The 11,230-nt window shown below is 39.2% G+C and overlaps 1 protein-coding gene and 1 pseudogene across 1 annotated transcript in view; one reads left to right on the top strand and one right to left on the bottom strand.

The window, feature by feature from the left end:
* Positions 1 to 625: 625 nt before the first annotated feature.
* On the top strand, positions 626 to 1,152 carry LOC101699431 (small ribosomal subunit protein eS24 pseudogene; annotated as a pseudogene).
* A 2,443-nt stretch (positions 1,153 to 3,595) lies between these two features.
* The window catches only part of Naa16 (N-alpha-acetyltransferase 16, NatA auxiliary subunit), a 102,096-nt gene continuing 94,461 nt past the window's right edge, over positions 3,596 to 11,230 (bottom strand). Inside the window, 2 exon segments of the mRNA XM_021257913.2 lie at positions 3,596 to 5,189; positions 10,348 to 10,422. The gene's annotated coding sequence lies outside the window, so the exon portion shown is untranslated.

Here is an 11,230-nt window from a genome sequence, read left to right as displayed (position 1 = left end):
AAAGGAATAAATATGTCCCTTAAAATTCTCATGTTGAGATGGGCATGGTGGTGCACACCTGTAATCCCAGCACTCGGGAGAATGAGGCAGGAGGATCACTGTGAGTTCAATGCCATCCTGGGCTACATAGTGAGTTCAGGGCCAACCTGAACTACAAAGGGAGACGCTGCCTCAAAAAACCAAAAAAATTCTCACGTTGAAACCTTTATCCCAATGTGATGGCACTTGGGGAAGAGCCTGTGGGAGCCCTCAAAAATGGGACTAGTACCCTTATCAGAAGAGATGCCAGAACTAGAAAGCTCTCTTTCCACCAGGTGAGTATATAAGGAGACAGCAATCCAAAACCCAGAAAAAGGTCCTCCCAAGAACATAATTATGCCTGCACCTTAGACTTAAATCTCCAAATCTGTAAAAAAGAAATTTCTGGGGCCGGGATTTAGCTCAGTAGTTCCACTGCCTGCCTCAAAAGTGCAAGGTCCTGAGTTTGATCCCCAGTACCAAAAAAAAAAAAAAAAAAAGGAAATTTCTGTTTCTTATAAGCCACTCAGTTTATGGTACTTCGTTGTAACAGTACAAACAGATTAATAATTTTTTTCTAAAAGACAATAAACTTGCTTTTCCTCCCTGGCTGCCTGAGGATCTGTTGCCATCATGAATGACAGGGTAACTATCCAGACCCGGAAGCTCATGACCAACCGACTACTTCAAAGGAAACAAATGGTTATTGATGTCCTTTGTCCCAGGAAAGCAACAGTACCCAAGACAGAAATTCGGGAAAAACTAGCCAAAATGTACAAGACTACACCGGATGTCATTTTTGTATTTGGATTCAGAACCCATTTCGGGGGTGGCAAGACAACTGGCTTCGGCATGATTTATGATTCTTTGGATTATGCGAAGAAAAATGAACCCAAACATAGACTTGCAAGACACGGCCCGTATGAGAAGGAAAAAAGACATCAAGAAAGCAGCGGAAGGAACGCAAGAACAGAATGAAGAAAGTCAGGGGCACCGCAAAGGCCAATGTTGGTGCTGGCAAAAAGTGAACTGGAGATCGGAGAACAGCCAAAGGAGTAAAGATTTTGCAATGCCTGTCTGCAGTGACTTCGGGTTTTTCACGAGAGGACTAATAAACTGTAAAAACTTTGAAATAAATAAATAAATAAATAAATGACAATAAACTTAAAACATTGATCATAATATTGTTTATATGCCTATATGTATGACAAAAGTAAATCAGCCAGAAAAAAAGCCATGAAATTCAAAATTGTGGCTACATCAAGGGGGAAGACGCAGGAGGACATGGGCTAGGTAGGGAGACATAGAAGATGGAAGTTATTATCCAAATATTAGTTCTCTCATTGGATAGGGTTCATGACTATTCCCTATAGCATTATCAAATAAACACATGAGCATACAAAACGAGGGCAAAATGTGGACCACTGATGAGAAAAGGGGTTATCTTAGTTACTTTCTTATTGCTGGAACAAAATACCTGATACCCAAAGTTAAAGGAAAAAAGATTTATTTTAGCTCACAGTTTGTAGAGGGTTAAGTCCACAGTCAGCTGGCTACAAGGCAGGGCCACATGGCAGAGGGACATCAAGAGGAGAGGCAGTTCAAGGCAGGGCTTGGAGGAGGCAACAGACACCAAGCATTGAAGCAGCAGAAGCAAGCCTTCCCTTCCCTTTTATCCCATCCAGGCTACAAGCCTTTTGGGTGATGCCATCCACACACAGGGTGGTGTTTCCCATTATTCACACCCAGAACTACGATAAACCAATTAGTGGACTAATCCAGTAGCACACACCCTTAATCCCAGTATTGCACCCTTTATCCGCATTCACACACCCTAGATCCAACCACTCCAAAAAGCCCCACCTATGACCACATGAGGCTTTGGGGGAACATCTAGATACAAGCCATTAAGAGGGATGAACCAAGGAAGATGAGGAGTTCAACTTGGTGTACCTGAAGTCTTGAAAATAAAGTTGAAAAAGAAAATCACCACAAGCTCTTTAAGGAATGAGCAGATCTCAATTTCGAGGTGAGCAGAGTTTAGATCAAAATACTCCTTACATCTAGGCATGGTGGTAAATGCCTGTAATACCAGCACTCTTTGAGGCAAGACAAGAGGATTGCAAGTTTGAGCCCAGCATGGGTAATTTAGCCACACAGTGAGACCCTGTCTCAAAATAAAAACAAAAAGGGCCAAGTGTGAAGTCCCTGGGTTCAATCCCCAGTACCACAAAGAAAAAAAGATGCTCCTTGGTGTAAGTAGCAGGTATTAATAAATCCTAATTAGAAAGTGTTAGTTAATAAATATGTGGCCCGCCTAAACTCCATGTTCCTTCAAATCTGTGTGGGTTACAGTGAAAACAGAGAAATTCTTTTTGGTGGAGAGGGGCTGGATAGAAAGAGAAGCAAGCTAAGAACACACTGGATTCCTTTGACTTCGTTATATTACAGGAATATATTAAAGAGTATGACATTTCCAAGATTTTAATTCAATAAACTTACATGTTTCTAGGATTTCATAGTATACGTAGTGTTCTAATATATGCTTCAATTGATATGGGCCAAAGAGCCCCAGAATTTGCCAAATTAAGGCTGTTATATTGTGATAGCCAACCCGACTCCATCTTGTGCCTCGATGCCATTTTGTACCTGTGCTTGAACAAAGTGCTTGCACATGAACAAAGCACCCAAAACCCTCACATCTTGGTTGGCAGTAAGCTTGCTACAGTTGCAGGACGTTTTGTAGCTCACCTAGTGTGCATGAAACTTCTTTGTATACCCCACTAACCTGGCATGTTTCTGCTTCTGTAGGATTCCGCTTGCTCTCCCCTGAGCCCTCCCCAGCTCAAAGCATGATTTAAAAGGAGAAATCATAGTTCAGTGGTTCTGGCGCCTGCCTTGCAAGCATAAGGTCCCAAGTTCGATCCCCGGTACCAAACAAAACAAAACAAAAAACAAATAAAAGGAGAAATCAAACTGCTCCCCATTGCCAAGAAAACTTTCTTGGCGTTAGCCCCGCCTCGGCTGCCGGCTATAATAAACGGGGTCAAATCTGTCAGAGTGTGGCTCATCTCTACTGTTTGAACTTGCTCGTCCAGAACAATATATTTGTAACAAAACATAAAAACAATAAAAATAAAACAAGAGTCTTGCCACAAAAGATGGTCCTTCACCTCCTCCCTATTCCCTTTCTCCTCCATAGACTAGATAGTTAAACAGACTGTGTAGCCCCTGGATGGCACACCCCCAGGAGACAGGTTATGCATTCTTCTTCCTTGTTCCCTTTCTGCGCATGCCCCAATTACAAAACAATCACGCTACATTCAGCCTACACCACGTAGGCCATGTAGCACTAGCTACCCTGCCTTCTCTTCCTGTTTGTCTTACACTGTAAATAAAGAGGGAGCTGGACTCTCAAGAGCGCATTGAGAGCGGCCATTAGCTCTCAACAGGCTATGGTTCCACCTGGTCCCAGCTTTCAAGCATAATCTTGGTGTAAGACTGAGGGCCTTACCGAACGCTCCGAGGAGCTGACTGCAGCGACGAACACCTGGGAAGGAACATACCGGACAAGATGAAAAAATAAAACAGACCTTTATTAGTCTGGCCAGACGGCACTCCCAAAACAAAGTAGCTAAGAGAGGCAACTGGCTCAGAGTCCGAGGCTGTTTTATAGGGGCTTGAGGGGGAGGTTAACATGTAGAGTTACGAGAAAAGGAACAAAGGTTAGTGGTCGATTGTCACGTACTGATGGTCAGCAGACACATACACTAATGGTCACGACCGTCACGTACTGATGGTCAGCAGACACATTGATGGATTGTTCTACAGGTAGTGGGCCCGGGAACATTCGTTCTCCGGACAAACAAGGGGTTGAGTAATTTACTTAGGAACTTTGTTTCGTTACAGATTTTATCTATTATCCCAGAACTAACAAGCACATTTTAACCATTAATTTACAAGTACAATAGAGGCTAGGGGAATAACTGAATTTGGAATCATGCAGTCCCACATTGGTATGTATCTTTCTTTTTTGATATTTTTCCATTTTCTTCATCTGCCACCGCTCTCCCCGGCTTCGGACCCTACGCTATGGGGGTCGCGAGCAGAGTCTCATTGTTATTTCAAAGTTATATCTGTGTAAAAGTTAACTAAAGGTATACTAAAAAATAAACAGTGGGAACTCTGGAAGGTGTAGAGCACACCTCAGGGCCCTCCCTCTTGAGAGGCCAGGAAGCTAAGGGATTTATCCTGCAAATCTCATTTGCCTTTGAGTGGAGACTGTTCTAGGGGCGTTCACACTCCCACACTTGTCCCTTTCCTGCGGGGGCAGAGGCAGTGCCCTCAGGGGGACAGTCACCTGCATTTGCAATAGGACCCAGCAATGTGTCCTAAAATGCTCAGAGGTGGGGTGAGTGGTGAGGGTCAAAGCTGCAGCTCCTGGGAAAGCCAGGTCCTGCCTCATTTCCCCTTCCTCACCTATCTCAAAACTGAATAAGGAGCCGCTGGAGTGTTTGATAGAAGATCACTAAGGTGCTAACGATTTTTGGCATAAAACTGAGAATCTCAGAGTTGATGATATTTGTATACAAATTGCTTCCAGCTTTCTCTGCACATTTATTTATGATACAGTAGATACTTAAAATTTATTAGATATTTAAATTATACAATATGATGATTTGATACAGTGAAGTAAATGAGCATAGCTCTCATCTCACAGTTGCTTTTTATATTTATTTAAACAGTTAATCAATATATACTGATTATATATATATATAAATGGAGATAAGTAGAGTGAATGAAATCCATTGATATATAATATTTATCACAGGATACATGAACTAAGAGTTCTAAAGGCCAAAAAAATTTTACTTTATGTTAAATATTTATGAAAATGTGTAGCATATTTTCATTTGGCTTTAAAAAAACAGAGCGTTATGGTCTCTATAAATTTTTAAAATTTTAATTTCAGTCTGTTTAGCTATTTGGTTCTGGAAAATTAAGGGTTTTTTTGTTTTTTGTTTGTTTTTAAGACAAGGTCTTACTGTGTAGTTCAAGCTGGACTTGAATTCACTATATAGCCCAGGCTGGCTTTGAACTTATGGTGATCCTCCTGCCTCAGCCTCCTGAGCGCTGGGATTACAGGTGTACGCCACCACATCTGGCTGGTTCTGGAAAATTATGAAACTGTGATCAATAAAAAATGGAGAATTTGGAATGGAAATATAAGTTTAAGGAAAAAATGATATAAAATATTTTCCTGTCAATAAAGCACTTGTTCTCCCTTTTTATTTATTTATTTTTAAATTATTTTTATTTTTTGGTACCAGGTATCAAACTCAGGACCTTGTGCTTGCAAGGCAGGAGGCAGCACCACTGAGCTAAATCCTTGGCCAGTTCTCCCTTTTTAAAAAATGGATCACTCAGTGTAGTAGTGCATGCCTGTAATCCCAACACTCAGGAAGCTGAGGCAGGAGGATTGCAACAAGTATGAGGCCAGCCTGGGCTACATAGTGAGTTCAGGTCCACCTGAACTACATAGCAAGACTTTGTTTCAAATAAATGAATAAATAGATGATAAAGATAGATAAATATAGATAGACAGATAGATGGTGGATAGATTTAATTTAGATTCCACTGGATAAAAGTAAAATAGTGATGTAATTATTGGGTTTTTTTCCTCCAGTACTGGGGATTGAACTCAGGACCTTGCACTTGCCAGGCAGGCACGGCACCACTGAGCTACATCCCTGGCCCATATTCTATTGTTTTTATTTTATCCCCCCCCCGCCTTTTTTATTTGGTACCAGGGATTGAACTCAGGTCCTTGTGCTTGCGAGGCAGATGGTGGAACCACTGAGCTAAATCCCCAGCCCTCTTGTTTTTAAATATAAGTACTTAGAGAACCCAGTAAATCACTTCCTTTGCAAATAATCCCATAGGTTTACAATGAAAATTTTTACAGATTATCTTTAAATTATTTTAGGGAACAGATTAACTTCTAAATCCTAATCCCAGATTCCCAGGAAAGAGGGTCTGATTGCCCCAACATGGATTGGGCATCTTCCCCGGTGGAACTGGTGGTGGCCTGAGAGATGTGGCCACCAGGCTTGCTGCCTGTTGTGATGTCTGACAGTCGGGAGTGGCAGCCATGTGGCCGCCTCTGCCTCCACAGAGAATGAGAAGCAGCTCAGCCTCTTTGTTAATGGCTGAAGTGTCCCACAAATCTCCCTCTTGTTATAAATTTCCTCTTTCCTTCCAGGCAGTGGTCCAATGTGTATTTCAGTTTCCTTCTTTTGCATCTGTCAGCATCTCTACCTCTCATTTCATAAACCAACATATATTTTTAGCCAGATTGAGTAATACAGCTAACAGTCTAGGTCAAAACTGAATTAATTTGCTTGTGATCATGAGTATCGCAGCAGAGAATATAAAGAAGAATGTACAGACAGCTTAGTCTCCAAAGAGGTACATGAGGCTCCAATTCAAAATTTCCAAACATTTCACATATTTCTGTATTCTCTTCATGAACTTAATTATAGCTACTTACTATTTGTACTTTTTTTTTTTTTGAGACAGGGTCTTGCTTTGTAGCCCAGGCTGACCTTAATCTCACAGACATGCACCACCTATTTGTACTTCTTTTATTTATTTATTTATTTTTGGTTCCTTGGGATAGGGTCCTGCTATATATATACAGTTCAGCTGGCCTTAAACTCACTGTGTAGCCCGGGCTGGCCTCAAACTCACGGCAATCCTCCTGCCTTTGCCTCCCAAGTGCTGGGATTGATTACAGGTGTGCATCACCACACCAGGCATGTACTTCTTTTTTAACGGCTGTTTTGAGATATAATTTATACCTTGGAGAGTCCAACTCAACTTTTTGATATATTCTCAGAATTGTACATCACTATAATCAAATTTAGGACATTTTCATCCCCTACAAAAGAAAATTTATACCAATTATCAATACCTCTCCACTCCTCCCGCAGATGTACACACTCCCCTCACCCCTAGGGGCTTATTAATCTATTTTATTTCTCTATGAATTTGCCTTTTCTAGACATGTCATATAAATGGAATAATACAATTAGGACTGTCTTCTTTCCTTTAAGTATTCAATGTCCCTCCATGTTGTAGAATGTATCAGTGCCTCATTCTTTTATTACCACATAATAGTCCACTATGTGGCTATACCATATTTTACTTATCCATTCATTGGGTCTTAGAAATTTGTGTTATGTCCACTTTTTGGTTATTATGAATAATTCTGCTGTGAACATTTGTGTACAAGTTTTTATATGGAAATACATTTTTATTTCTCCAAGAATAAAATTACTTGTTAAAAAGAAAATTCTATAATGAAGATTTTGAGAGGGCTGAAGGTGTAGCTCAATGGTGGAGCACTTGCCTAGCATGCACACGGTCCTAGGTTCAAATCCCAGCAACAGGAAAAAAAAAAGATTCTGAGAAACTGCCAAACTGTTTTCCAAAGTGCAAATATCACTTCACATCTCCACTAACAATGTATGAGGTTTATAATTCCTGTACAGCTTTGACAATATTTATCTGTGTTTTCAAATCATAGTCATCCAAGCTGACATGAAGTAGCATCTCACTTGGTTTTCACTTCCTTTTTTTCCTGGTATTTAATATTAGGCATCTTCCTATGTGCTTTGTTAGTGGCCTTTAGTATGCTCTTTGAAGAAATGTATGTTCAGATCCTCTGCCTATCTATTAATCAGGTTATTTCTCTTTTTATTACTGAGGTGTGAAATTTTTATGTATTTGGGATATAGGTGCCATTGTTAGATATATAATTTACAAATATTTCTCCCATTTTGTGAGTTTCCTTCATTCTCTTTTGCAGCACAAAAGTTTTAAATTTAATTTTGAGACAGGATCTTACAAAGTCACTAAGTTGCCCAGGCTGGATTTGAACTTTCAAGCCTCCTGTTTTAGCCTCCTGGAGTGCTGGGATTACAGGGGTGTGCTACCATACCCAGCTAAAAGTTTTAACTTGCACTTTAACATTTGATAAGTCCAGGGCAGGGGATTTAGCTCAGTGGCACCGCACCTGCCTCACAAGCTCAAGGTCCTGAGTTTGATCCCTGGTACCAAAAAACCAAAGCAAAACAAAAACAAAAACAAAACATTTGACAAACCCAATGTGTCCATTTTTGTTGCTTGTGCTAAAAATATCTAACATATGGCTTCACATCTAAGAAACCACTGTCTAACCATGATCTCAAACTTTACTCCGATGCTTTCATTTAAGAGTTTTATAGATTTAGCACATATATTTTTGTCTAATTTTGAGTTGATTTTTATGTACAGTGCAAGGCAGGGATCTGACGCCTTCTTTTGCATGTGGCTATCTAGTTATCTCAGCACATGATCCAGTCACTTGCCCAAAGTCCTACTTCTGAATATTGCTGCACTGGGAACCAAGCCTTCGATTCATGAGCCTTTGAAGGATATTTCATATCCAAACCATTGCACTCTTGCATAGAAAATTGTACTTGTAACCATCTCGTTCTATGTCTTACATACATGAAGGTGTCCTTAAATACTGCCTGTGACAAATTTTCTTGGGAGCCTCTGGCCTTTTAAAGTCTAATAGTCTCTCCAGCATTACATAAGCCCTAATCTGAAATCATTACAGGTGGAATAGAAATGATGTGATGATTATAGAGGAAAGAAAAGACAGAAGAAATGACAGAATTTCTGAGGTTTCCTTCACATTATTCTATAAGAAAACAGAAGTGGAGGAACAGGGAATATAGATGAATCCAGATTAGCAGACTATAACTCTTGCCCCATTCATTTACTCATTTGAAGCTGGTAAGAAGTACTTGAAGGAGAAGGGCTATTACCCTGCTCTATCTTTGGGTATATGTGAAAATTTCCTTAATGAAGAATAGTTCAATTGCCTCATTTACTATTATGCTGCTGGTGTGCCAAGTTGTATTTAAAGAGAAATTTGGGGCCGGGGACAGATCTCAGTGGTAGAGCACTTGCCTCCCATGTACAAATCCCTGGGCTCAATACCCAGTACTGCAAAGGAAAAAAAAAAAAGGCATGTGTTACTGCTAAAGTAGTGCAACTCTAAATTATTGTGTTGAGCAGAAATCCCTTAAAATTTTATCTATGCCTTCTCTTAGCAAAAGAAAATAAATATATTGATGACTATAGTGGATTTCTTATTCAAAGAGATTTCATTTTAACTGAATGTCTTAGAGCACAGAGTAACATGGTGGAGTGTGGAAAGTTGGTTAAGGTTTGGGAAGAATATAGAAATCAGGGTGAAGCAGTTCCGATTTTATAAGTTAGCCAGAATAAACTGCCTTTTAAACTAGAAAGATGATGTGTATTAGTTTTGGAAGTATAGCCATTTTGACAATATTGGTTCTGTCTATCCAGGAATAGGGGATATTGTTCCATTTTCTGATGTCATCTTTGACATAAGCTGTTCATAAGCCGACAAAGTGAATGTTATACAGTACACCTGTATACTTTTATTTAAGAGTACTATAGCTTTCGTTATAGAGGCCATTCACTTGCTTTGTTGGTTTAATTCCTGAGTATTTGATTATTCCTTAAGATACTGTGAATGGCATTATTCTCCTAATTTCTTTCTCAGTGGGTTTTTTTTTTTTGGTACCAGGGATCGAACTCGGGTCCTTGCACTTGCGAGGCGGGCGGCGGAACCACTGAGCTAAATCCCCAGCTCTCAGTGGGTTCTTTATTGGTGTACAGGAACACTACTGATTTTTGTGTGTTGATTTTGTAATCCTACTACATTGTTGAATTTGCTTATTAGTTCTTGGAGTCTTTTGGTAAAATCTTTTGAATTTTCTAAGTAAAGGATCATGTGATCTGTGAATAAGAATAGTTTGACTTCTTTATTTTCTATAAATATCCCTTTTATTTTCTTCTCTTGCCTGATTGCTCTGGCTAAAGTTTTGGTAAATGTTCTGCCAAAGTGACCACTGGCTAAAGTTTTGAGTACTATATGGAACAAGAGTGATGATAGTGGACAGTTTTGTCTTGATCCTGATTCTAGAGGAGAAGCTTTTGGTTTTACCCCTATAATATGATGCTGGCAGTATGTTTGTCATAAATGATTTTAAACAGATTATGATAAGGTCCTTCCATACCTACTTTCTCCAGGATTTTTATCATGAATGGATATTGGATTTTGTCAAAGGCTTTTTCTGCATCTATGGAGGTGATCATGTGATTTTTGTCCTTTCTTCTATTTATGTGCTGCACATTTATTGATTTGTATACACTGAACCATCTTTGCATCTCTGGGATAAAGCCTACCTGGCCATGATGTATGAACTTTGATGATTTGCAAGCACAAGGTCCAGCGTTTGATCCCCGGTCTGTCCCTCAACTCTAAAAAAAAAAAAGAGAGTGGTCTGTAGTTTTCCTTTCTGATTTTGGAATCAAGGTAATGCTAGTTTCAGGAATGAGTCTGACAAGTACTTCTTTCCTTTCAATTTCAGTAAAGAGTTTGAGTAGTATTGGGGTTAGATCCTCTCTGAAGTTCTGGTAGAATTCAACAGTAAATCCATCAGGTTCTGGGCTTTTCTTAGTTTGTATCTGTAGATTTTTTTATTGCCTCAACTTCATTGCCTGTTATGGGATGATGCAGGATTGTTATATCTTCTTGGTTCAGTGTTGGAAATTCATATGTCTCTAGAAATCTATCCATTTCTTCTGGATCCTCTAACTTTTTGAAGTGCAAGTTTTCAAAGTAGTTACTAATAACTTTCTGGACTTTGGTGGTGTTTGTTGTGATTTTGCCTTTTTCATTTGTAACTGCATTAATATAGTTCTTTTTTTCCTTCCTTTGGTAAATTTGGTTAATGGTTTGTCTTTTTTGTTTATTCTTTCAAAGAAAGAGCTCTTCAATTCACTGACTTTTTATTTTTACTTTTTAAGTCTCAATTTCATTGATTTCTACTCTGATCTTCATAATTTCTTTCTTTATACAAGTTTTGGATTTGGATTGTTCTTATTATAGGACCTTGGGCTGCATCATTAGGTTATTTATTTGGGCTCATTCTATTTTTTCTGCTGTCAGCATTCACCTCTATAAATTTCCCCTTTAGGACTGCTTTCTTTTTGTCTCATAGGTTCTGGTATGTTGTACTAATAAATATTATAATTTGATTCTAGGAACTAATTTCTTTCTTGATTT

Source organism: Heterocephalus glaber, unplaced genomic scaffold (assembly GCF_053883595.1).
Source record: "Heterocephalus glaber isolate CG9 unplaced genomic scaffold, H.glaber_assembly_v1.0 deba00001666, whole genome shotgun sequence".
In the NCBI taxonomy this organism is placed as follows: domain Eukaryota; kingdom Metazoa; phylum Chordata; class Mammalia; order Rodentia; family Bathyergidae; genus Heterocephalus; species Heterocephalus glaber.
This window is presented reverse-complemented; position numbering and strand designations above follow the sequence as displayed.